Source organism: Vulpes lagopus, chromosome 8 (assembly GCF_018345385.1).
Source record: "Vulpes lagopus strain Blue_001 chromosome 8, ASM1834538v1, whole genome shotgun sequence".
NCBI lineage: Eukaryota > Metazoa > Chordata > Mammalia > Carnivora > Canidae > Vulpes > Vulpes lagopus.
In genome coordinates, this window is record NC_054831.1 from 60,026,656 (window position 1) to 60,050,435 (window position 23,780).

Here is a 23,780-nt window from a genome sequence, read left to right on the forward strand (position 1 = left end):
CTTGGATGCTTTTTTATTTCTTTTTTTTTTTTTTTGTCTTCTTACTTTCATAGAAGTGCAAACTCTTCTCACTGTATCATTCCAGCTGTTCTCTCTTTAAATCTCAAGCCATATTTGTAGGTTTTTCAGGATGATTTGAAAGTTATCTAGGTAATTTGTTGGAGACAGGTGACTTGGGGACCCTACTCTTCTGCCATCTTGCCCCCTCCTCTCTCCCTTTTTGCCTTTTTAGTTAACTCTTGTCAACTTTCTTATAAATTTCACACAGGAATTGTCTTTTATACCTAGACTATTTCTGAATTCCAAAGTCACATTTTCTACTACATACTAAACTCTATAACTTGGTTTCTAAGGACAAAATTTTCTTATACATGCCAAGTCACAAACGAAATGAAAGTAATAATATACTGCTTTCTCTCTTACCCTTCTTATCCTTTCTATAAACTAATTCAGGTTAGCTTTGAGAGTTGGATTTCCAGAATCATTCTGACCTCCTTTCTTTCTCTCTGCTCTCATATTCTAGTCACTTCTCAATTCCTTAAACATTCTCTGACAAATGTCTTGGATATTGATCCTGTCCATTGATTCTCATTTCTTTCCGGATTTTGGACCAAATCATTATTGGAATACATACATATCCACACATGAGAGAAATAATTTCATTAAGACATTTATAATTCCATGATTATCTAGATTTTAATAGTTTTGTATACCTTATGAAAAAAATGTTATTCATTACCTCTCCCTCCAAAGAAGAAAATGCAAACTGAAATGTGGGTAAAATATGAAAAAGAAGATACAACAAAGGGGTGGTCTGGGAAGCTCAGTAGTTAAGCATCTGCCTTCGGCTCAGGTCATGATCTCAAGTTCCTGGGATTGCACTCCATGTCAGAGTCTCCTCAGGGGGGAGCCTGCTTCTCCTTCTCCTTTTGCCTGCTGCTCTCATGCTTGCACAAACACTCTCTCTCTCTTTGTAGCAAATAAATAAAATCTTTTTTTAAAAAAGGAGATACAACAGAATCAAACAAATTAGTTTATTTACTCATTTCCCTATTCAACAATTTTGAGTATTCACCATGTCCTTAGTACTTCATATTATTAATATAGCCTCTAATTAATAATAAAGCCTTCTCAATTGTTATTTAATTGAAGAGATGGTTTTCTTTAAGATTTTATTTATTTATTCATGAAAGACAAAAAAGAGAGAGGCAGATGCATAGGCAGAGGGAGAGGCAGGCTCCTCACAAGGAGCCCGACCATCCAGAACTCTGATCCCAAGACCCCGGGATCATGACCTGAGCAGAAAGCAGTTGCTCAAGTGCTGAGCCAACCAGGCATCCCAAAGAGATCATTTTCTTTATGCAATTCATTTGTTTAAATGATTATAAATTTCATGAGGAAAGGGGGTATAGCTTATATAACTGAAAATATTGCTATTCTAGGAAATATATAAATATAAGGCATGACTTTCTTTTTGCAAGATGTGTAAAATCTATTTGGAAAGGTAAGATTAGCAAGTTTAAAAGAAAGAAAGAGGAAAAATAAAAGAAACAAAAAAGAGGAAGGGAAACAGGGAGAGCAGGACAAAATGAAGGAGGGAAGGAAGGAAGGGAGTAGAAGGAGGACAGGAAATCCCAGGAAATGAAATTTATGGTTTGAGATATATAGATTCTACACCATGCTAGTGCAGACTGAAGTCATGAGAGAGGGGATTTAAAAAAAAAAAAGTAAGTTAGGGTATGAGGTGAAACTTGAAAATAGACTATCAAATGGAGGTCATTCCAAAGTGGAAGAAAAATGTGTATAATTGACATGAAGAGAAAAAAAAACAAGCAAACAAATGAAAAAACCATTTGTGATATACCAAAAAATAGTCTTTTTAGGAAATAGAGGAATAGTTTGGAAAGAAAAGACAATGTGTTGGGCCTTGAAGGACAGTCTAAAGAATTTGGACTTGTTCAGAAGGAGTGACAAATTAAATATATTTAAGAAGAATCCTCCAAAAACTTACAACTAAATTAAAAAGGAAAATCTACTTTGACATTGCCCTTCGTAGTTTGTCATAAAATTATGCTCTGTGGCAATATGATAACATGCTTTATGAAAAATAAAATAGTTGAAAAATGTTGATTTAGATAGGTAGATTGTTTTTTTTTTTTTACTGCAAAACTTCTGAACTTCAAATTTTCAAATACTCATTTTTAAATTTCCAACTATGTCAAAAGGCATGTGCTATTTTTATACTTATTTGATCATGGGAAGTGGGAGCACAGTTTGTGAAATGCTATAATAGGTATTCATTTAAACATTAAGTTTACAAGGATCTCACAAGTCATTTGGTGCTACTATCTATCTGCAGTATCAAGACCAAATTGTCCTGTGAACTTCTTTGAGCATTTCAAAGATAAGACTTCATGGGGTCCAATGACAATTACTTCATTATCTCCCAAGACAGCCCTTTCACAGCTCTACACAGCTCTAATATTAGTGAGTTCTTCTGTATGTTATCTTTCTCTAATAATCAATCATAATTCTAGTTCTATTAATATTTTTTTAGAAAAACTCCTTGGTAGCATATTATTGAAATTCACACAATTTCATATAAATATCAGCCATGTACTTGCCAGAAAAGTTTTGGCCAAATCAATGTGTTATAGTCTACTGCCCCAACAATGTGGTGTGAACAGTAGGTTTATCTAAGTCTTGTTGTAAATATGAATTTGGACCTCCACTTCTTATTGCTATTTTATAAACTTAGACACAACCAGAAAGTTTGTTTCCAATGACTGATGAAAAATTTAGCAATTCCAATTCCCAGATTTAAACAGTCATGAAGACCAATCTGATTCTGCAATAATTTTATCCCCCAAATAAAGGATATGCCATCTCCTTGTTTGTGAGATGGACTATGGGATGCCAGATGTTGCTCTCTAGAACTCTCTCTTTTTATTTTACTTTTCTTGCCTCATAGAGTTTTCAGAGATAACTTTTTTTTTTCTCAGAAATAGAGTACTTATCTACTCTATACACTTAAAATTTTCATTTTTACTTAAGAATATTTCTTTGACATATACAGCATAGAAAAAAGTGGTGGAACTAAGTTTTATTAAAAAGAGGAAAACATATAAGCTTCAGAAAATAGACAACAATTAACTTCATAGAACAGGGTGCTTTTTGATAACACTATTTTGAATTACTACATCATTTTCCATAAAATATTACCATTTCTATGTAATACATGGATAAGTGTTTTGTAATGTGGTGATCATAATTTATAAAAAGATTTTTTTGTAACCAAGATGTTATAAATATAATTTATTTTAAGAATTACTTGAGTGAGGATAAAATAAAGGATATCTGGCAAAGTCTTATCCAAGTATAAACATTTTAATAGCAATTTTTGTTCACAATAAATTCAGGTTATATGATTTATATATTATGTATATAACATATTATTATGTATAAAGAAATATCTTCAAATATATAAACAAATATAAAAGATGGTTTTACTTCTATAAGGATGAAGAAAATTTAAAAAAAAAAGAATCCAAGCTATTTGTATAAATGCGTTTGACACAAGTAAATTCAGTGGGTAACACATACAAAACATTGAGTCTTTTAGCAAAGTGCCATGTGAGAATGCAGTGTTGACAAATTTGTTTATTTGGATCTTAACTACATTTATTTATTATCAAACACTACTGCTTTTCTGAAAAATGGAAACTTTACAGACATTGTGAAAACAGAAATATGCCAAAAAATTATTGTAATGATGAAAATAGTTTAAAATGTAATGTACAATTTCATATTAAATCAAAGTCAGAGTATTTTTTGGCCTGGTTTGCTAATGCTTTCTGCAACCGTAAAATTTGGCTGCAAGAAGGCAATACAATACTGGTGAGAAAACACTGGAATTATCACTATTTTTTTAAAGAAGAAAAGAAGAAGCCAAAGGAATATTACCAATGCATGTAAAACTGAATGTTTATTCCCATAACAGTTGAAGAACTGCAGTTATTTTGGAACAGAAATACAGCCTGCAGACAAGGAGCGCACCATTTTTTGTTAATGTCCTTAGGCATGGAAAGGCCGCCCCTGGCAAGGGTCCGGAAGGCCCTGCAGGCAAGGCTGCCTCTGCTCAGGGCAGTGTTCACACTGGCTCCTGTTCAGTGTGGGCTGGGTCTCGCCTTGCGAGGTGGAGGGGAGGGGGCCAGGAGGCATTGAGGCACAGGTCAAAACAAAGTAAAACAAATGCCCTGCTTTTCTTCTTGATATAGCTCTCATATTCATTATTAAAACCTAGAATTCATCATCTTAATGAGGGGTACAAGGACCTAAAGTTCTTGTGAGAATTCTCTCACTAGCAACGCTTCTCTTTTTTCTGGCCTCTCTCTTGGCTGACATAGTAAGTTTATTTCCATGAGAGACTCTGAAAAGAACTTGACTTTAAAATATTAGGTTTGTTTTTCCTTCTGCTCTCCTTGGATTTCTTTCCTAAGAAAATAGAGAAAAAAATATATTTCTGTTGCAAAGTCATCGTTTCCTTGAATCTAAAAACCTTAAAAATACAGATGCCACAGACATGACAGTCTGGAAGTTTGCAGATAAACAACCAACTTGAATTATTATTATTATTTTTTTAATTTTAAGGTGTATTTTCTCTTCATTAAAAATGATCTTGTAATAATTTCCCCCTTAATTAACTTGGGAAAAAAATGTACTCCTTTCAAGTTTAAAGTTTCCATTTCATGGGCAATAATCCTTGTCTATCCTATCTTCTGCCAGTGTTCTCTATTTACAATGATGCTAGTTTATACAATTTATATTTAGGTTACATTAATGAGCATATTCAAAGATTTTATTTTGAGGGTTTAATTATTTTAAATTTCATATTTTTAAATATGCTTTCAGAAAAAAACTCGAATTTTTATTTTATTTTATTTTATTTTATTTTTTGTTTCGGTGAGTCAGGGTTCTTTAAGAGCAAGAGTTAGTTTTGTTTTCATAGAAGACTTAAATCCTATTTGACTGCTTTTTTTGCAGGAGTCAGAGTAAAGTTTATCTCCCTCAAAACTTCAAACTGGTAATTCAGCTCTGTATAATAAATAATTCTGTTCTGACGGTTTAACATTTCTTGATAAATCTAGCAGCAATTATGGGAATAGGTTTGTCATTTGCAAAAACTTTTTCAGAGGAAGTTAATATGTAATAGCATATTGCTAGAATCAGTGGAAAATTTGATATTTTATTTCCCTATATACACAACAAGCTGGTTGAGCTATTTAGTTAAAAATACATCAGCAGTGTTCAAAATTGAAGTATGTGTATCTAATTATGTGCATAAACAATAAACCAAAATTGCAACATCTGGTACTTTTGTGTAATCCTAAATACCTGACATTATGTTTCTCTGTGGGAGTTAGCATTTTGGACAATGGTACAGTAATACTTGTGGGACTCAGCTGACTGGAGGCTGAGAGAGGATGTAGATCTTCCTGTTCTGTTTAGTTTTCAGGAACTCAGGAGACTGCTTTTCTGGTTCATGTTCATTTTTCTCCTAGACTTCTGTACACTGATCACCTGCATTTTTTTTCACATCCATTCTTTCAAAAACCCAGTTGGTATTGAGAGGATTGTGTGTAATTCTTCTCTCCTATTGTAATAATTATTCCCTTTTTTAGAGTTAATATGCCGGTTGTCAATTTTTCCTCCTTCTTCCAAAGATCCATCTGCAGGATCATGTTAGAAAGGAATATTAGGGACTAATTTGGAAAAAAGGAAAGTGACACTTGTTGAGCAGCTACCATGAGGTAGGAACTACAAAAGTTTTTACCCAAATTGTTTAAGTGATCTTCCTGTCCCACAGTATTCAGATGTGGAAAATCTGAACTCACAAGAAAAACTGCTGTCTAACGCAGAGGTAAAAATCATTTACCCAAGTTCTCATACTTTCGTTGCTAGGGTTGAGTTGGGGCAGGGAGGGGAATGAAAAGAGAAAGCCATCATCATCATAACAATAAAAACAACATGTTCATCTGATAGAACAAATGTGTTTGTAATTCTAGATTCATTTCTTTAGCTGTCATTTAAGCCAAATTCTATTTTTACTTTCAGTGTAGAATTTGCAGTTGCTCCCACATAAAAGTCCACATGTGACATATTTTTAAATATATACACAGAATCCTATCACAGTGCTACTCCCTATTACTCCCATTTACCCCCCACACACACACAGACACACACACATGCACAGACACATGCATACCCAAGTGTGTTTAGTATTAGAATTCTCTGCAATGTGGGCTAGAGGCACTTTTTGGAATGATCCATATTCAAATCTATTTTCTGCTAACTGGACAAGGCTACTCCCAGACAGTGTGGGAAGTGACCAGAATGTCAGACAGTGTGAAAGCCATTTCCATCTGGGCTTTGTGGCCTCTATTCACTGAGCCAGAGGGAACTGCATGAACCAGTGGAAAGAAATATAGAATTGCTTGCAAGAAAAGTAAATGAGAAACTGTTGGACAAGACAAGTGGTAAGGAGCAGAGGGACCTTGACACTGTTTGAAAATAGATGCTTGTAGATTTCTGGTGTAGGGAGGCAGGACAGAGCATTCAAATTTTTTTTGAGCCCTTCTGTTTTCACAACAATGAAAACAAGAATGTGTCTAAAATGTCTTCTATCCACATGAAACCATAGAGACATAGCAACATAGTATATTTTCTAGTCTTTTTTGCTTAATAAATTTCCATCTACTGCAAATTATTCACAATTTTGTATTCCTTTTTTTCTGAAGTATTCATAATATTGTTTGTCTCTTTTAGATTCATTCGAGATTCAACTGGTCTGGAAGAATTCCTCCAACAATTCAAGCTGTCTTTGAACATAATTTCCTTTTTCCTCCTCTCTAGTTAGCCTGTCTAGAACATTTTAACACTTAAACTTCTACAATTATTTGCAAGACACATTTTTCCTTATCTCTATCTCTTATGAATCCCTCAGCATTTAAAGTTTACTTCATTTATTTGGCTTTCATTTTTACATATACTAGTTATTTGTGATCTGTGTTCATATTTACCTTTACTACTATGTTGTAACATCCTTGGGGCATGGAATATAATTGAGACCACATAAATACCATTTATGCACTCAAAACTCCTACAGTGCCTTGATGTAACATCATTCTGGCACATGCTGCAGAATAGATGAGGTCTTTGGTTAGTTTATTCCTAGGTATCTTATGTTTTTGGGTACAATCGTAAATGGGATTAACTCTTTAATTTCTCTTTCTTCAGTCTCATTGTTAGTGTATAGAAATGCCACTGACTTCTGGGCATTGATTTTGTATCCTGCCACGCTGCCAAATTGCTTTATCAGTTCTAGCAATCTTGGGGTGGAGGCTTTAGGGTTTTCTATGTACAGTATCATGTCAGCTGCAAAGAGGGAGAGTTTGACTTCTCCTTTGCCAACTTGAATGTCTCTTATTCCTTTTTGTTGTCTTTTTGCTGAGGCGAGGACTTCTAGTGCTATGTTGAATAGCAATAGTGAGAGTGGACATCCCTGTCTTGTTCCTGATCTCAGAGGAAAGGCTCTCAGTTTTTCCTCATTGAAAATGATATTTGTTGTGGGCTTTTCATAAATGGCTTTTAATGCTTTTTTAATGCTGAGGAATGTTCCCTCTATCCCTGCACTCTGAAGAGTTTTGATCAGGAATGGATGCTGTATTTTGTCAAATGCTTTCTCTGCATCCATTGAGAGGATCATATGGTTCTTGTTTTTACTCTTGTTGATGTGATCTATCACGTTGATTATTTTACGAGTGTTGACCCAACCTTGCATCCTGGAGATAAATCCCACTTGATCATGGTGAATTATCCTCTTCATGTACTGTTGGATCCTATTGGCTAGTATCTTGTTGAGAATTTTTTGCATCTGTGTTCATCAGGGATATTGGTGTAAAATTGTCCTTTTTGGTGGGGCTTTTGTCTGGTTTTGGAATTAAGGTGATGTTGGCCTCATAAAACGAGTTTGGAAATATTCCTTCCTTTTCTATCCTTCGGAACAGCTTTAGTAGAATAGGTATTATTTCTTCTTTAAACGTTTGGTAGAATTCCCCTGGGAAGCCATCTGGGCCTGGACTTTTGTGTCTTGGGAGGTTTCTGATGACTGCTTCAATTTCCTCCCTGGTTATTGGCCTGTTCAGGTTTTCTATTTCTTCCTGTTCCAGTTTTGATAATTTGTGCATTTCCAGAAATGCATCCATTTCTTCTAGATTGCCTAATTTATTGGCATATAGCTGCTCATAATATATTTTTAAAATCGCTTGTATCTCCTTGGTGTTGATTGTGATCTCTCCTCTTTCATTCATGATTTTATTAATTTGAGTCTTTTCTTTTTAATATGGATGGCTAGGGGTTTCTCTGTCTCATTAATTCTTTCAAGGAACCAACTCCTGCTTTTGTTGATCTGTTCCACAGTTCTGGTCTCTGTTTCATTGAGTTCTGTTCAAATCTATTATCTCTCCTCTTCTGCTTGGTATAGGCTTTATTTGCTGTTCTTTCTCCAGTTCCTTTAGGTGTAAATTTAGCTTGTGTATTTGAGTTTTTTCCAATTTTTAAGGAAGTCTTGTATTGCAATGTATTTCCCTCTTAGGACTGCTTTTGCTGTAGCCCAAAGATTTTGAATGATTGTATCTTCATTTTCATTAGTTTCCATGAATCTTTTAATTTCTTTAATTTTCTCGTTGCCCCATTCATCTTTTAGTAGGATGCTCTTTAACGTTCACGTGTTTGAGTTTCTTCCAAATTTCTTCTTGTGACTGAGTTGAGTTTCTTTTTTTTTCTTTTTTTTTTTTCTGAGTTGAGTTTCAAAGCATTGGTCTGAAAACATGCAGGGGACAATCCCAATCGTTTGGTATCATTGGAGACCTGATTTGTGACCTAGAATGTGGTGTATTCTGGAGAAAGTTCCATGTGCACTTGAGAAAAATGTGTATTCAGTTGCATTCAGATGTTAAGTTCTCTATAGATCTGTGAAATCTATCTGGTCCAGTGTATCATTTAAAGCCCTTGTTTCTGTTTCTTTGGTGGTGCTGTACTTAGAAGCTTATAATTTGTAGAACGTGCCATGTTAAAGTTTCCTATTATTAGTGTATTATTGTCAAAGGATGTCTTTAGTTTGGTTATTAATTGATTGATATACTTGGCAACTCTCACACTAGGGGCATAAATCTTCATGATTGTTAGTCTTCTTTTTGGATAGACCCTTTAAGTATGATAAAATGTCCCTCTTCATCTCTTACTATGGTCTTTGGGATAAACTTTAATTTATCTTATGTGATGATTGCTACCCCAGCTTTCTTTGAGTACCATTGAATAGTATATGGCTCTCCAACCTCTCATTTTCAGGCAGGAGGTTTCTTTAGGTCTAAAATGAGTCTCTTGTAGACAGCCAATAGATGGGTCTTGCTTTTTTATTCAGTCTGAAACTCTGTGTCTTTTGATGGGATCATTTAGCCCATTCACGTTCAGAGTTACTATTGAAAGATATGAATTTAGTGTCATCATAAAACCTATTCAGTCCCTGTTTTGTGGATTATCTCTTTGGATGTCTCTTTCTTTTACAGGGTCACCCTTAATATTTCCTGCAGAGCTGGTTTGGTGGTCACATATTCTTTCAGTTTCTGCCTATCCTTGAAACTCCTTATCTCTCTTTGTATTCTAAATGACAGCCTTGCTGAATAAAGTATTCTTGGCTACATATTCTTCTCATTTAGGACCCTTAATATATCCTGCAGCTTTTTCTGGCCTGCCAGTGTCTGTGGAGAGATCTGCTGTTAATCTGATATTTCTCTCCATATAAGGTAAGAGTGTCTTTTTCCTTGCTGCTTTAAAGATTTTCTCTTTGTCTTTGGAATTTGCAAGTTTCACTATTAAATATCAAGGTGTTCAACAGTTATTGATATTTTGAGGTGGCAACCTCTCTATCTCCTAAATCTGAATGCCTGTTTCCCTTCCCAAATTAGGGAAGTTCTCAGCTATGAGTTGTTCAAATATGCTTTCTGGCCCTCTGGCCCTCTCAGCGCCCTCTTGAACCCCAAGTATACATAGATTCTTCCTCCCTGAGGCTATCATTTATTTCCCTTAACCTTTTTTCCTAGGCTCTTAATTTTCTCTTTTTACCCGAGCTTCCTTCCTTACCATCAACTTGTCTTCTATATCGCTCACTCTTTCTTTTTCTTCATTAAGCCTCATTGTTAGGACTTCCAGTTTGAATTGTATCTCATTTACTTGATTTTTAATTTTGGCCTGATTAGATCTAAATCCTTCAGTAATGAAGTCTCTAGAGTCCTTTATGCTTTTTTTCCAGACCCACCAGTAGTTTTATAATTGTGCTTTTGAATTGGCTTTCTGACATCAAACTGTAATCCATATTCTGTAACTCTGGCAAACAGTACGGTTTCTGCTTCTTTCTTTTGTGGTGAATTCTTCCTTTTAGTCATTCTGTTCAGTGCAGAGTGGCTGTATGAGTGGGCTAAGTCAAGAACATCAACCACAACCTAAATAAATCTCACCCTAGATGATTCTGATGAGGTCAGTGACCAGAAAATGAAAACAAAGATTAGAACAAAATAAAACATATGAACCATTAAAGTGAAAAACAAATTTTAAATCAAAGTAGTATAAAGAAGGCCAAGAATCTCAAAGAAGAAAAAAAAGAAAAAGGAATAAAATAATAAAAGAGACAAAAGCTAAAGTTAAGAGAAAAAAAGAAAAAAAGAGAAGAAAAAAATGTGGGAAGAACTGGAAGATGGTGATGGTGAAGAAGTTGTAGTGGAGGGAGAATGTAGTCTCCTAGTCTACCTGTGGGGTCCTAGAGGGTTATCTTCTTGGTTCTGAGTGTATTAAGTTCTGTATGTTAGAAGAGGCTCAGTACCAAAGTTATATAAACCAGCAATACTTGTAGAAAGCCCCAACATTGACCACCAAAACTTAAATGAGATAACAGAGGGGGGAAGAATGGGAATGAAGAGAGAATATAGTCTCACAGAATGAACCAGCACACTATACCACTTGATTCTGGGTGTATTCTGGTCATGTTTTAGAAGGTGGTAATTTCTGCCATTGTAGAACATAGTTGGCCAGGGAAAACAAAACACACACACACACACACACACACACACACACACACACAAACCGTATCTCGTATATCTCCCAAAATTAAATTGAGTTGGTTGAAGGGAATCTAGAATGGAAAATATATCTAAGACATGTAATTGTAGAAATATGAAAGCCAAAAAGAAAGAAAATTAAAAATGAAGAGCTGGTAAAATATTCTAGCAATGTGGGGAAAAGAGAATAAAATTAGAAATTTTTAGTCTGACATAAAAAAAAGATTTGTTAATGGAAAAAGGGGGGAAAAGAGGGGTACCCTCTAGTTCTATGTACTATAAATTCTTCGACTTCCCCTGGAGCTTTCCAGTGCTGCTTGGTCAAGAATTTGCTCTTTCCCTGTTCTTCCAGCTGGTCTTCTGGGGGAGCATCTGCTGTGCTGATTCTCATGTGTGTGCCTGGGCAGAGATGCCCTGCCCCCTGCCATGTGCCAGGCTCACTGTTTATCCTGCGAAGTCTTTGTTCCCTGGAAGCCCTACCTCTCTCAGGCACATGGGGAAGTAAGGAGGGAAAACAACAATGGTGGCAGCCAGATTTCCAGCTCTGGAGTCAGCTCCTCTCCGTAACTACCACAGTCTCCCAGTCTGCCCTGGCCTTGATGTTCCCGGGCTGGAGTGGGTGAGCTGATCTGCACAGCCTACTGTGCGCCTGGTAGCAGGAGAGTCCTTGCTGTCCTGTTCCCTCCTTGCCTCTGCCTGTCCCAGGGGGAGTGCAGAATCATGGGCTGTGTCTGCTCAGTAACCTGGGATCTGGGGCCCTGTGCTGCTGGAATTGTGCTCGCTCCTGGGGCATCCGGCTCCTGAAGGCAGCAGGCCCAGACACATCCATCTGGAGCCACCCACCTAACTGACTGGCTTCCAAATGCCCTGCTGGCTACATGCCAACCCTTTACCGAGATTGGCCCACAGTTTGTGGTGCTTTTCCCTGGGCGCACTTCCTCTATTAGTGACTCCGGAAAACTGGAAGCTTCCCTGTGATTCAATCTCCTTGAAATTGGCCCAAGGAAATTGGCCCAATTTCCTTGCTAAGCGCTCTTCTATTGGGGAAGAATCTGGTGCGGATTTTTAAAGGTCCCTCTTCTCCGGGGCTGGGCTTTCCTGTCCCAGAGGTTTTCACCAGACTGGCTTATCCTGGCTCCTCACAGTGCTCCTCTACAACTTGATTTTTATTTTATTTTATTTTATTTTATTTTATTTTATTTTATTTTATTTTATTATTTTATTATTATTTTATTTTATTTTATTTTATTTTATTTTATTTTATTTTATTTTATTTTATTTTTTCTTCTGCCTTCCTATCTTGCTAGAAGCGAAAACCCTTCTCTCTCTAGCATTCTGGCTGTTTTCTCTTTAAATCTCAGGTCAAATGCATAGGTGTTCAGGATGATTTGAAAGTTATCTTGGTAAGTTGGGGGGACCAGGTGAATTGAGGACCCTTACTCCTCTACCATCTTGCCTCGCCTCCATATTTGGTCTTTAGTTGGGTTATGCTATGCAAATAGCAAGAGCTCTGAGAAGCTGACACATATTTCATACAAACCTTCCAATTAGCTACATTGACTTGTCTTGGTAGTTAAAATTCTAAGTAAAAGGCCAGTTTAGACCCAACACAGTTAAAGCAGTACAGTCTAATACCCTGTACTTTCCATAGACAATTTTTTATCTCTCTGGGGCCAGGCTTCTAAAAACTATGATTTGCTGTCACTCAATTTAACAAAAATTAATATTCCTCAGTCATTCATCAATGTCAAAGGACTTTTTGAGTTTTTATATGCAGCCTTTTAAACATACTCTTAGCATCAATAATTACTTCCATCTTCCTTTCTATCTCTAAGACTGGACTCATCTTTTTCTACCTCAACTTCTCATATCTTGTTCTTCCAATGTCATGACCTCGATCTTTTACATTCTTCCCTAGATTTTTATGGAGATCCAGCTTCATCCTTTCAACTATCCCTTCCATGATTATGATGAATAATTTATCTACATTTTTATTCTTTATCTTTTATTTAAGTTTTCCTCCAATATTATTAGTTCTTACAACACCATTAAATATCTATTGAATATATGGTGTGAGGGTTACAGAAGAAACATAAAACCTATGCTTTGGTCTCCAGGAGCTCGCACAGCATGGAGATTTTTAAAGACCAGATACATAATACACTTACTTTAATCAGCAAAATTCTCCTCAAAAGAAATTTGCATGAAAAAACAAATTTGTCATTTCTCTATATCCACTGACATCTCCTTTCCTCATGCAGTTTATTAAACTGACTTGGGAATTGTCTATTGACTATATCATCTTTGAACTATCATAGACAGTCAATGTATGATGTTCTGCTGATACTTCCTATGAAGTATGCTTGGATTCAACATTTTATCTCTACTTCAGCTGCTTTCATCACACTTAGATTCTTAACATAGCTTTCCAGTGAATTTCTCAAGTTTCCCATTCTCCTATTCCAAATCAACTTATTCCTGATGCTAAGTTAATCTTCTTAAAGTTTTCTTATATGCCAGGAGTTTCTCCCTTACAATGGCATTATGACTTCCTATTTTGTTATATCACCTTCTTATATATGAAAATCTATTTATTCATTATCACCTTACTCACCACTTTGGTTTTATGTGAGTTCTATCTTTTTCAAGAACTTAATAAAAATTCTGCTTCTTCAGGAAGGTTCATTAGGTGGACTGCAGACTAAAATGGTGTTTTTTCTAATCCTGATTTATGAATTATTTATATCAATCTATTTGTTCTCTAGTTGTTCTACATAAATCTATCTTATATGTCAGTCCCCATTTTAAGCCCCTTGAAGCTACAGTGTCATTTGTTGCTTATAAAATAGGCATATTCATGAATTTCCAGATCATATTATTCCTCCCTATTGAGTATTTTTAATTTTAAAATTGGTAGTAAGGGGTGGGGTAAGATGGCGGAGGAGTAGGGTCCCCAAGTCACCTGTCCTCACCAACTTACCTAGAAAACTTTCAAATCTTCCTGAAAACCTATGAATTAAACCTGAGATTTATTTATTTATTTATTTTTTAAAGATTCTATTTATTCATTCATGAATGAGAGACACACACAGAGAGAAAGGTAGAGACACAGGCAGGGGGAGAAGCAGGCTCCTGGCAAGGAGTCCGATGTGGGACTCGATCCCAGATCCCAGGATCATGCCCTGAGCAGAAGGCAGACGCTCAACCACTCAGCCACCCAGGCATCCCTAAACCTGAGATTTAAAGAGAGAACAACTTGAATACTACAGAGAGAAGAGTTCACAATTCTAACAAGGTAGAAAGACAAGAAAAATAAATAAAATAAAATAAAATAAAATAAAATAAAATAAAATAAAATAAAATAAAATAAAATAAAATAATAAAATAAAATAAAATAAAATAATAAAATAAAATAATAAAATAAAATAAATAAAATAAAATAAAATAAAATAAATCAAGTGGGGAGGGGCCCCACAAGGAGCCGGGCTAAGGCTGGGCAGCAAAAGCCTTCCGGGTCAGGAAAGCCCAGTCCCGGAGAAGCAGGAACTTTAAAAATCCACACCAGATTTTTCCTGGACAGAAAGGTGCTTAGCAGGAAAACTGGGCAGAACCACAGGAGGGGCAGAGGGGCCTCCAGTCTCCTGGGGTCACTTACAGAGGAAGTGTGCCCCAGGGGAGAGTGCACCACAGGTCATGGGCCAAGCTCGGTAAAGAACTGGAGCACACACCCGACGGGGTCTCGGGAGAAGCTCAGGTTGTGGCTCTGGGCAGAGGTGGCTGTGCCCTGCTGCCTTAGGGAGCCGTGTCCCCAGGAGCACAATTCCAGCAGCATAGGCCCCAGATCACAGGGCGCCGGGAGACACCGCCCAGGATCCTGCACTCATCCTGGGAGAGGAGAAGGCGGGAAAGGCACAGGACAGTGAGGATACTACTGCTGCCGGGCACCCCCAAGATGTGCAGATTAGAACCCCCTGCCCCCGGGAGCATCCAGGCCAGTGCGGACTAGGAGATTGGGGTAGTTACTGCGGGAGCTGACTCCAGAGGCGAAGAGCTGGCTACGGCCAGTGTTATAGTCCCTCCTGTGTCACCCTGTGCCTGGGACAGATTGGGGCTGCAGAGAACAGGGGCCTCACAGGATAAACAGCTCCCACCGGGCCGTGCATCTGGCAGGGATGGGGCAGCTCCCCCAGGTGCAAACACCTGATAATCAGCACAGCAGGCCACCCCCTAGAACACCAGCTGGAAGAACAGGGGAAGAACAAGTTCTTGACCTAGCAGTTCTGGAAAGCTCCAGGGGAAGTCAGGGAAACGGTATATAAAACGAGAGGATACCCCTCCTTGTTTTTTTGTTTGTTTGTTTGTTTGTTTTGTCTTTGTTTTATCTTTTTTTTTTTTCCAGTACAACTCGTTTTTAGCCACTCTGCACTGAGCAAAATGACTAGAAAGAAGAACAGAAGAAAGAATCAGAAACAGTACTCTCTCCCACAGAGTTACAGAATTTGGATAACAGTTCGATGTCAAAAAGCCAATTCAGAAGCACAATTATAAAGCTACTGGTGGCCTTGGAAAAAAAAGCGTAAAGGATTCAGGAGACTTCATGACTGCAGAATTTAGATCTAATCAGGCAGAAATTAAAAATAAACTAAATGAGATGCAATCCAAACTGGAGGTCCTAACAAGGAGGGTTAATAAGGTAGAATAGGGGATCCCTGGGTGGCGCAGCGGTTTGGCGCCTGCCTTTGGCCCAGGGCGCGATCCTGGAGACCCGGGATCGAATCCCACATCGGGCTCCCGGTGCATGGAGCCTGCTTCTCCCTCTGCCTGTGTCTCTGCCTCTCTCTCTCTCTCTCTCTCTCTGTGACTATCATAAATAAATTAAAAAATTAAAAAAAAAAAATAACAGAACCATCCAGGCACCCCGTGGTGGTTCTTTAAAAAAAAAAAAAAAAAATAAGGTAGAATAATGAGCGAATGACATAGAAGACAAGTTGATGGCAAGGAAGGAAGCTGAGGAAAAGAGATAAAAACAATTAAAAGACCATGAGGAAAGGGCAAGAGAAATAAATCACAGACTCAAAGGAAATATCTGTGTTTAATTGGGGTTCCAGAGGGTGCCCAAAAGGGACAGAGGACCAGAAAGCATATTTGAAAAAATCATAACTGACAATTTCCCTAATTTGGGGAAGGAAACAGGCATTCAGATCAAAGAGATAGAGAGATGCCCCCCTAAAATCAATAGAAACTGTTTAACACCTTGACATTTAATAGTGAAACTTGCAAATTCCAAAGATAAAGAGAAAATCCTTGAAGCAGCAAGAGACAAGAGATCCCTAAATTAAATGGGAAGAAGTATTAGATTAACAGCAGACCTCTCCACAGAGACCTGGCAAGGCATAAAGGGCTGGCAGGATATATTCAGGGTCCTAAATGAGAAGAACATGCAGCCACGAATACTCTTATCTAGCAAGGCTCTCATTGAGATTAGAAAGAGACAAAAAGATCTTCCAGGATAGACAGAGACTGAAAGAATATGTGACCACCAAACCAGCTCTGCATGAAATATTAAGGGAGACTCTGTAAAAGAAAGAGGACACCCAAAGAAATAATCCACAAAACAGGGACTGAATAGGTATTATGATGACACTAAATTCATGTCTTTCCATAGTAACTCGGAATGTGAATGGGCTTAATGATCACATCAAAAGATGCAGGTTTTCAGACTATATTAAAAAGCAAGACCATTTATTACTGTCTACAAGAGACTCATTTGAGAACTAAGGACACTTCCATCCTGAAAATGAAAGGTTGGAGAACCATTTACCATTCAATGGTCTTCAAAAGAAGGCTGGGGCGGCAATCCTCATATCAGATAAAGTTTATCCCTAAGACTGTAGTAAGAGATGAAGAGGGACACTATATCATACTTAAAGGATCTATCCAACAAGAGGACCTAACACTCATATATATTTATGCCCCTAATGTGGGAGCTGTCAAGCATATAAATCAATTAATAACCAAAGGAAAGACATACTTAGATAATAATACAACAATACTGGCAGACTTCAACATGCCGCACTCTACAAATGACAGATATTCTAAGCACAACATCTCCAAAGAAACAAGAGCTTTAAATGATACACTGGACCAGATGGACTTCACAGATATTTACAGGCTTTACATCCAAAAGCATCTGAATACACATTCTTCTCAAGTGCACATGGAACTTTCTCCAGAATAGACCATATAATGGGTCACAAATCAGGTCTTAACTGGTACCAAAAGTTTGAGATTTTCCGCTGCATATTTTCAGATGATAATGCTTTGAAATTAGAACTAAATCACAAGAAGAAGTTTGGAAGGATTTCAAACACTTGGAGGTTTAAGGACTACTCTTATAAAAGATGAAAGGGTCAACCAGGAAATTAGAGAAGAATTAAGAATATTCAAGGAAGCTAGTAGGAATGAAGATACAACTGTTCAAAATATTTGGTATACACCAAAAGCAGTCGCGAGGGGGAGATACATCGCAAAACAAGCATCCATCCAAAATCTGGAAAGAACTCAAATACAAAAGCTAACCTTGCACCTAAAAGAACTAGAGAAAGAACAGCAAATAAAACCTACACTAATCAGAAAAAGACAATTAAAGATTCGAGCAGAACTCAATGAAATAAAGACCAAAAGAACTGTAGAACAGATCAACAAAACCAGGAGTTGGTTCTCTGAAAGAATTAATAAGATACATTAACCAGCCCTATTAAAAACAAAAGAGAAAAGCCTCTAATTCATAAAATCACGAATGAAAAAGAAGAGATCATAACCAGTACCAAGGAAATAAAGATTTAAAAAAATATTATGAGCAGCTATATGCCAGTAAACTAGGCAATCTAGAAGAAATGGACACATTTCTGGAAAACCACAACCTACCAAAACTGGAACAGGAAGAAATAGAAAACCTGAACAGGCGAATAACCAGGAAGGAAATGGAAGCAGTCATCACAAACCTCCCAAGACACAAAATTCCATGGCAAGATGGCTTCTCAGGGGAATTATATTAAACGTTTAAAGAAGAAACAATACCTATTCCACTAAAGCTGTCCCGAAAGATAGAAAGGGATGGAGTACTTTCAAACTTGTTCTATGAGACCAGCATCAGCTTAATTCCAAAACCAGACAAAAACCCCACCAAAAAGGAAAATTATACACCAATATCCCTGATGAACACAGATGCAAAAATTCTCAAAAAGATACTAGCCAATAGGATCCAACAGTATATCCATTCACCATGACCAATTGGAATTTATCCCCAGCACAATCAATGCTCACAATCAATGTGATAGATCATATTAACAAGAGAAAACACAAGAACCATATTATCCTCTCTATAGATACAGAGTATGCATTTGACAAAATACAGCATCCATTCCTGATCAAAACTCTTCAGAATGTAGGGATAGAGGGAACATTCCCAAGTATCTTAAAAGCCATTTATGAAAAGCCCACAGCAAATATCATTCTCAATGGGGAAGCACTGGGAGCCTTTCCCCTAAGATCAGGAACATGACAGGGATGTCCACTCTCACCACTACTATTCAACATAGTACTGGAAGTCCTCGCCTCATCAACGAGACAACAAAAAGAAATAAAAGGCATTCAAATTGGCAAAGAAGAAGTCAAACTCTCCCTCTTTGTAGATGACATGTTACTTACATAGAAAACCCAAAGAGTCCACTCCAAATTTTTAGAACTCATGTAGCAATTCGGCAGTGTGGCTGGATACAAAATCAATGCCCTGACATCAGTGGCATTTCTATAGACTAACAATGAGACTGAAGATAGAGAAATTAAGGAGTCAATCCCATTTACAATTGCTCCCCAAAGAATCAGATACCTAGGAATAAACCTAACCAAAGAGGTAAAGGATCTATATCCTAAAAACTACAGAATACTTCTCAATCAAATTGAGGAAGACACAAAGAGATGGAAAAATATTCCATGCTCATGGATTGGAAGAATTAATATTGTGAAAATGTCAATGCTACCCAGGGCTACACGTTCAATGCAATCCTATCAAAATACCATGGACTTTCTTCAGGGAGTTGGAACAAATCATCTTAAGATTTGTGTGGAATCATAAAAGGCTCCGAGTAACCTGGGGAATATTGAAAAAGAAAACCAGAGCTGGAGGCATCACAATGCCAGATTTCAGGGTGTACTACAAAGCTGTGATCATCACGACAGTGTGATACTGGCACAAAAGCGAACACATAGATCAATGGAACAGAATAGAGAATCCAGAAATTGTCCCTCAACTCTATGGTCAACTAGTATTTGACAAAGCAGGAAAGACTATCCACTGGATAAAGGACAATCTCTTTAATAAATGGTGCTGGGAAAATTGGGCATCTACCTGCAGAAGAATGAAACTGGACCATTCTCTTGCACCATACACAAAGATAAACTCAAAATGGATGAAAGATCTTAAATTGAGAGAAGAATACATCAAAATCCCAGAAGAGAACACAGACAACGGCCTTTTTGAACTTGGCCACAGCAACGTCTTGCAAGATCCATCCATGAAGGCAAGGGAAACAAAAGCAAAAAATGAACTATTTGGACTTCATCAAGATAAAAAGCTTCTGTACAGCAAAAGAAACAGTCAACAAAATTGAAGACTACCTAGAGAATGGGAGAAGATATTTGCAAATGACGTATCAGATAAATGGCTAGTATCCAAGATCTATAAAGAACTTCTTAAACTCAACACCCAAGACACAAACAATCCAATCATGAAATGGGCAAAAGACATGAACAGTAATTTCACAGAGGAAGACATATTCATGGCCAACAGGCACCTGAGAAAGCGCTTCACATCACTGGTCATCAGGAAAATACAAATCAAAACCTCAATGAGATACCACCTCACACCAGTGAGAATGGGGAAAATTACCAAGACAGGAAACACCAAATGTTGGAGAGGATGTGGAGAAAGGGGAACCCTCCTGCACTGTTGGTGGGATTGTGAACTGGTGCAGCCACTCTGGAAAACTGTGTGGAGGTTCCTCAAAGAGTTAAAAATAGATCTGCCCTAAGACCCAGCAATTGCACTGTGAAGATTTACCCCCAAGATACAGATGCAGTGAAACAGCAGTACTCCTGCACCGCAATGTTTCTAGCAGCAATGTCCACAATAGCCAAACTGTGGAAGGAGCCTCGGTGTCCATAAAAAGATGAATGGATAAAGAAGCTGTGGTCTATGTATACAATGGAATATTCCTCAGCCATTAAAGACGACAAATGCCCACCATTTGCTTCAACGTGGTTGGAACCGAGGGTATTATGCTGAGTGAAGTAAGTCAATCAGAATAAGACAAACATTATATGGTCTCATTTACTTGCGGAATATAAAAAGTAGTGAAAGGAAATGAATGGGAAAGGAGAGCAAATGAGTGAAAATATCAGTGAAGGTGACAGAATGTGAGAGACACCTAACTCTGGGAAACGAACAAGGGTTGGTGGAAAGGGAGGTGGGCGGGGGGTTGGGGCGACTGGGTGATGGGCACTGAGGGGGGCACTTGACACCATGAGCACTGGGTGTTATGCTATATGCTGGCAAATTGAACTCCAATAAAAAATATATCAAAAAAAATTTTTTTTTAGAGATTTTATTTATTTATTCATGATAGAGAGAGAGAGAGAGGCAGAGACACAGGCAGAGGGAGAAGCAGGCTCCATGCACCGGGAGCCCGACGTGGGATTCGATCCCGGGTCTCCAGGATCGCGCCCTGGGCCAAAGGCAGGCGCCAAACCGCTGAGCCACCCAGAGATCCCCTATACCAAAAATTTTTTAAATAAACCTGCTTACCATAAAAAATAAAATAAAGTTAGTAGTAATATTTAAAATGTTTACCATTAATGTGATTTCTTTGCTATATTACTTCAGAAGGATTTTTAAAATAAGCAACCTGTAGGTAATAATTTCATATAATTTACTAATTTATCAAAAGTTCTTTTTCACCTTGCCAACTTGACCTACCCCACTGTGATCCAGTTGCTATGAAAGTCATCCCATAAGTAGTGTCAATTAATGCAGGCAGCAAAACATTTTCAACAGTAAGAAGCTCCATTTATTTTTTTTATGTAATTTTTAGGATTATATTTATTCATTTATGAGAGACAGACAGATAGAGGAAGAGATACATGCAGAGGGAGAAGCAGGGTCCCTGTGGGGAGCCCAATGTGGGACTTGATCCCAGAACCCTGGGATCACAACCTGAGCCAAAGGCAGATATTCAACCACTAAGCCGCCCAGGTGCCCCAGGAAGCTCAGTTTAGATTGATGATGAGATTCATTTGTGATAATCATCATTCACATTCACATTATATTACAAAAACAAAAAACCCACATTTGTGAGATTTAGCATTCTTATCTTAACTGACTCATGCAGATAGAGTGATAAACTACAATTTGCTACTAATTTGTGGCCTAGGTTGCAGTCCAATAGCCTTTCTATTGTTACAGTCTCTGTCATATACGTATCATAGAATGTATGTTAGTGTACATTTCTGTGGATAAGAACATGTCAAAGAGAAGCTTGCCTCTTCTCAAAATGTGTTAGCATAAACACATTAAAAATTTGGTGAATAGCTTAATTTGGATCAAATCTTTGGCTTATGGATTCTTGTTTTTTTAATAAATGAGTCAATTAAAATGAGAGTCTTATTTTTTCATCAGATATATGTCATTGCTACAAAGAGAATAATTGTACCATCATAAATAACATTGTTAATAAATTAATTCATGATCGTGCTGTTATATCTAAATACAAATAGAGAAAGATAAAGTATAAATACATATATATGTAGTTTCTTTGCTATATTTTTCTTTTGTAATGTATGTAATAATCTTTATTTTTTTTTTTAAGATTTTATTTATTCATTCATGGGAGACATATAAAGAGAGGAAGAGACACAGGCAGAGGGAGGAAAAGCAGGCTACCTGCAGGGAGTCCGATGTGGCACTTGGTCCTGGGAATCCGGGATCATGCCCTGAGCCAAAGGCAGATGCTCAATTGCTGAGCCACCCAGGCATCCCTGTAATAATCTTCAATGTAAAAAAATGTGGTGAACATATTGAGTTTAGAGAATAGGTGACTTACGGTTAAGCCTAAAAAGCTGTTGGTTGAAGCCATTTGGTTTCTCTTCCAAATTGAAGCAATTTACACATAGATGCTAAGGGAGGCCATCATTTTTAATTATGTGGTAAATCAGTTATTCTGAAATCTTTTTAGTAGACTGCTGAGAAAGGATGCCTTTGGCACAAAGACCATTCTACCGCACAGTTGATTAAGGTCTTAAACATTGTACAACATTTAAAAAATGGAAAAAAGAAGAGAAATACTAAAAAACAAGAGAGAATTGTGACAACTGGGTATCTTGGTTCAGTGACTATTGAAATTATAATGAAACCTTAGCCTCTATCAATAAATAAATTTTTAAAGGCTCCCAGTGAGAAACTAGAATACAGTGGTCTCTGGAACCAGGCTGACTAGCACATATTTCAGTTCTACTCCAGAAGTTTAACTTCTATGGCCATGAGCAATTTGTTTAATTTCTCTGTGAATCAATTCCTTCCTCTGCAAAATGGGAATGATAACCATACCTTCTATATGGCCTTATTAAGAAAATTAAATGAATTCATATAAACCATGGTAAAAAAATTCCTGAAATACAATGAACATCCAAATATTTGATATTGTGGATATTACTGTTTGTAGAACTTTGAATAGAATATTTCAGAAATTCGTTTTGCTTATATGGTGATCATTGAACTTTAACCTCCATAAGCCTATGTTATCAGGGAAAAGTCCATCACAAATTTGGATATAGATAGCTATATTCTTATAATCAAATCCCTTAATGTAATACTGAGTGTAGAGGATGTAATTAAAACAAACAATTGACATGGATTGAGAAGACCTTTTGTCATGATCTTTTCTTGGCTATTAGTTTTACTCTGACCTACCCAGAGCTAGAAAAGCATTGTGTTTGTGGCTCACTCAGCATGGCCAGAAATTTTCATAGCTGAAATTATATGATAGTGCTAATAGTAAATCTGGAGATATCACAATTCCAGAGTTCAAGTTATATTACAAAGCTATAGTGACCAAGAAAGTATGGGACTGGTACGAAAAGAGACACAAATCAATCAATAGAACAGAATTAAAAAACCCAGATATGAACCCACAACTCTATGGTCAACTAATCTTTGGCAAAGCAAGAATATCTAATGGAAAAAAGACAGTCTCTCTAACAAATGATGTTGGTATTAAGTCTATGGCAACATGCAAAAGAATGAAACTGGACCATTCTCTCACACCATACATAAAAATAAACTCAAAATGGTTGAAGGACCTAAATGTGAGACAAGAAACTGTTTTCTCAGAGGAAAACACAGGTAGTAACTTCCTTGACCTAGGCTGTAACACCTTCTTACTAGATATGTCTCCTGAGACAAGGGAAACAAAAGCAAAAATAAATATTCAGAGTTCACCAAGATAAGACACTTTTGTACAATGAAAGCAACAAAACTAAAAGGCAACTTTCAGT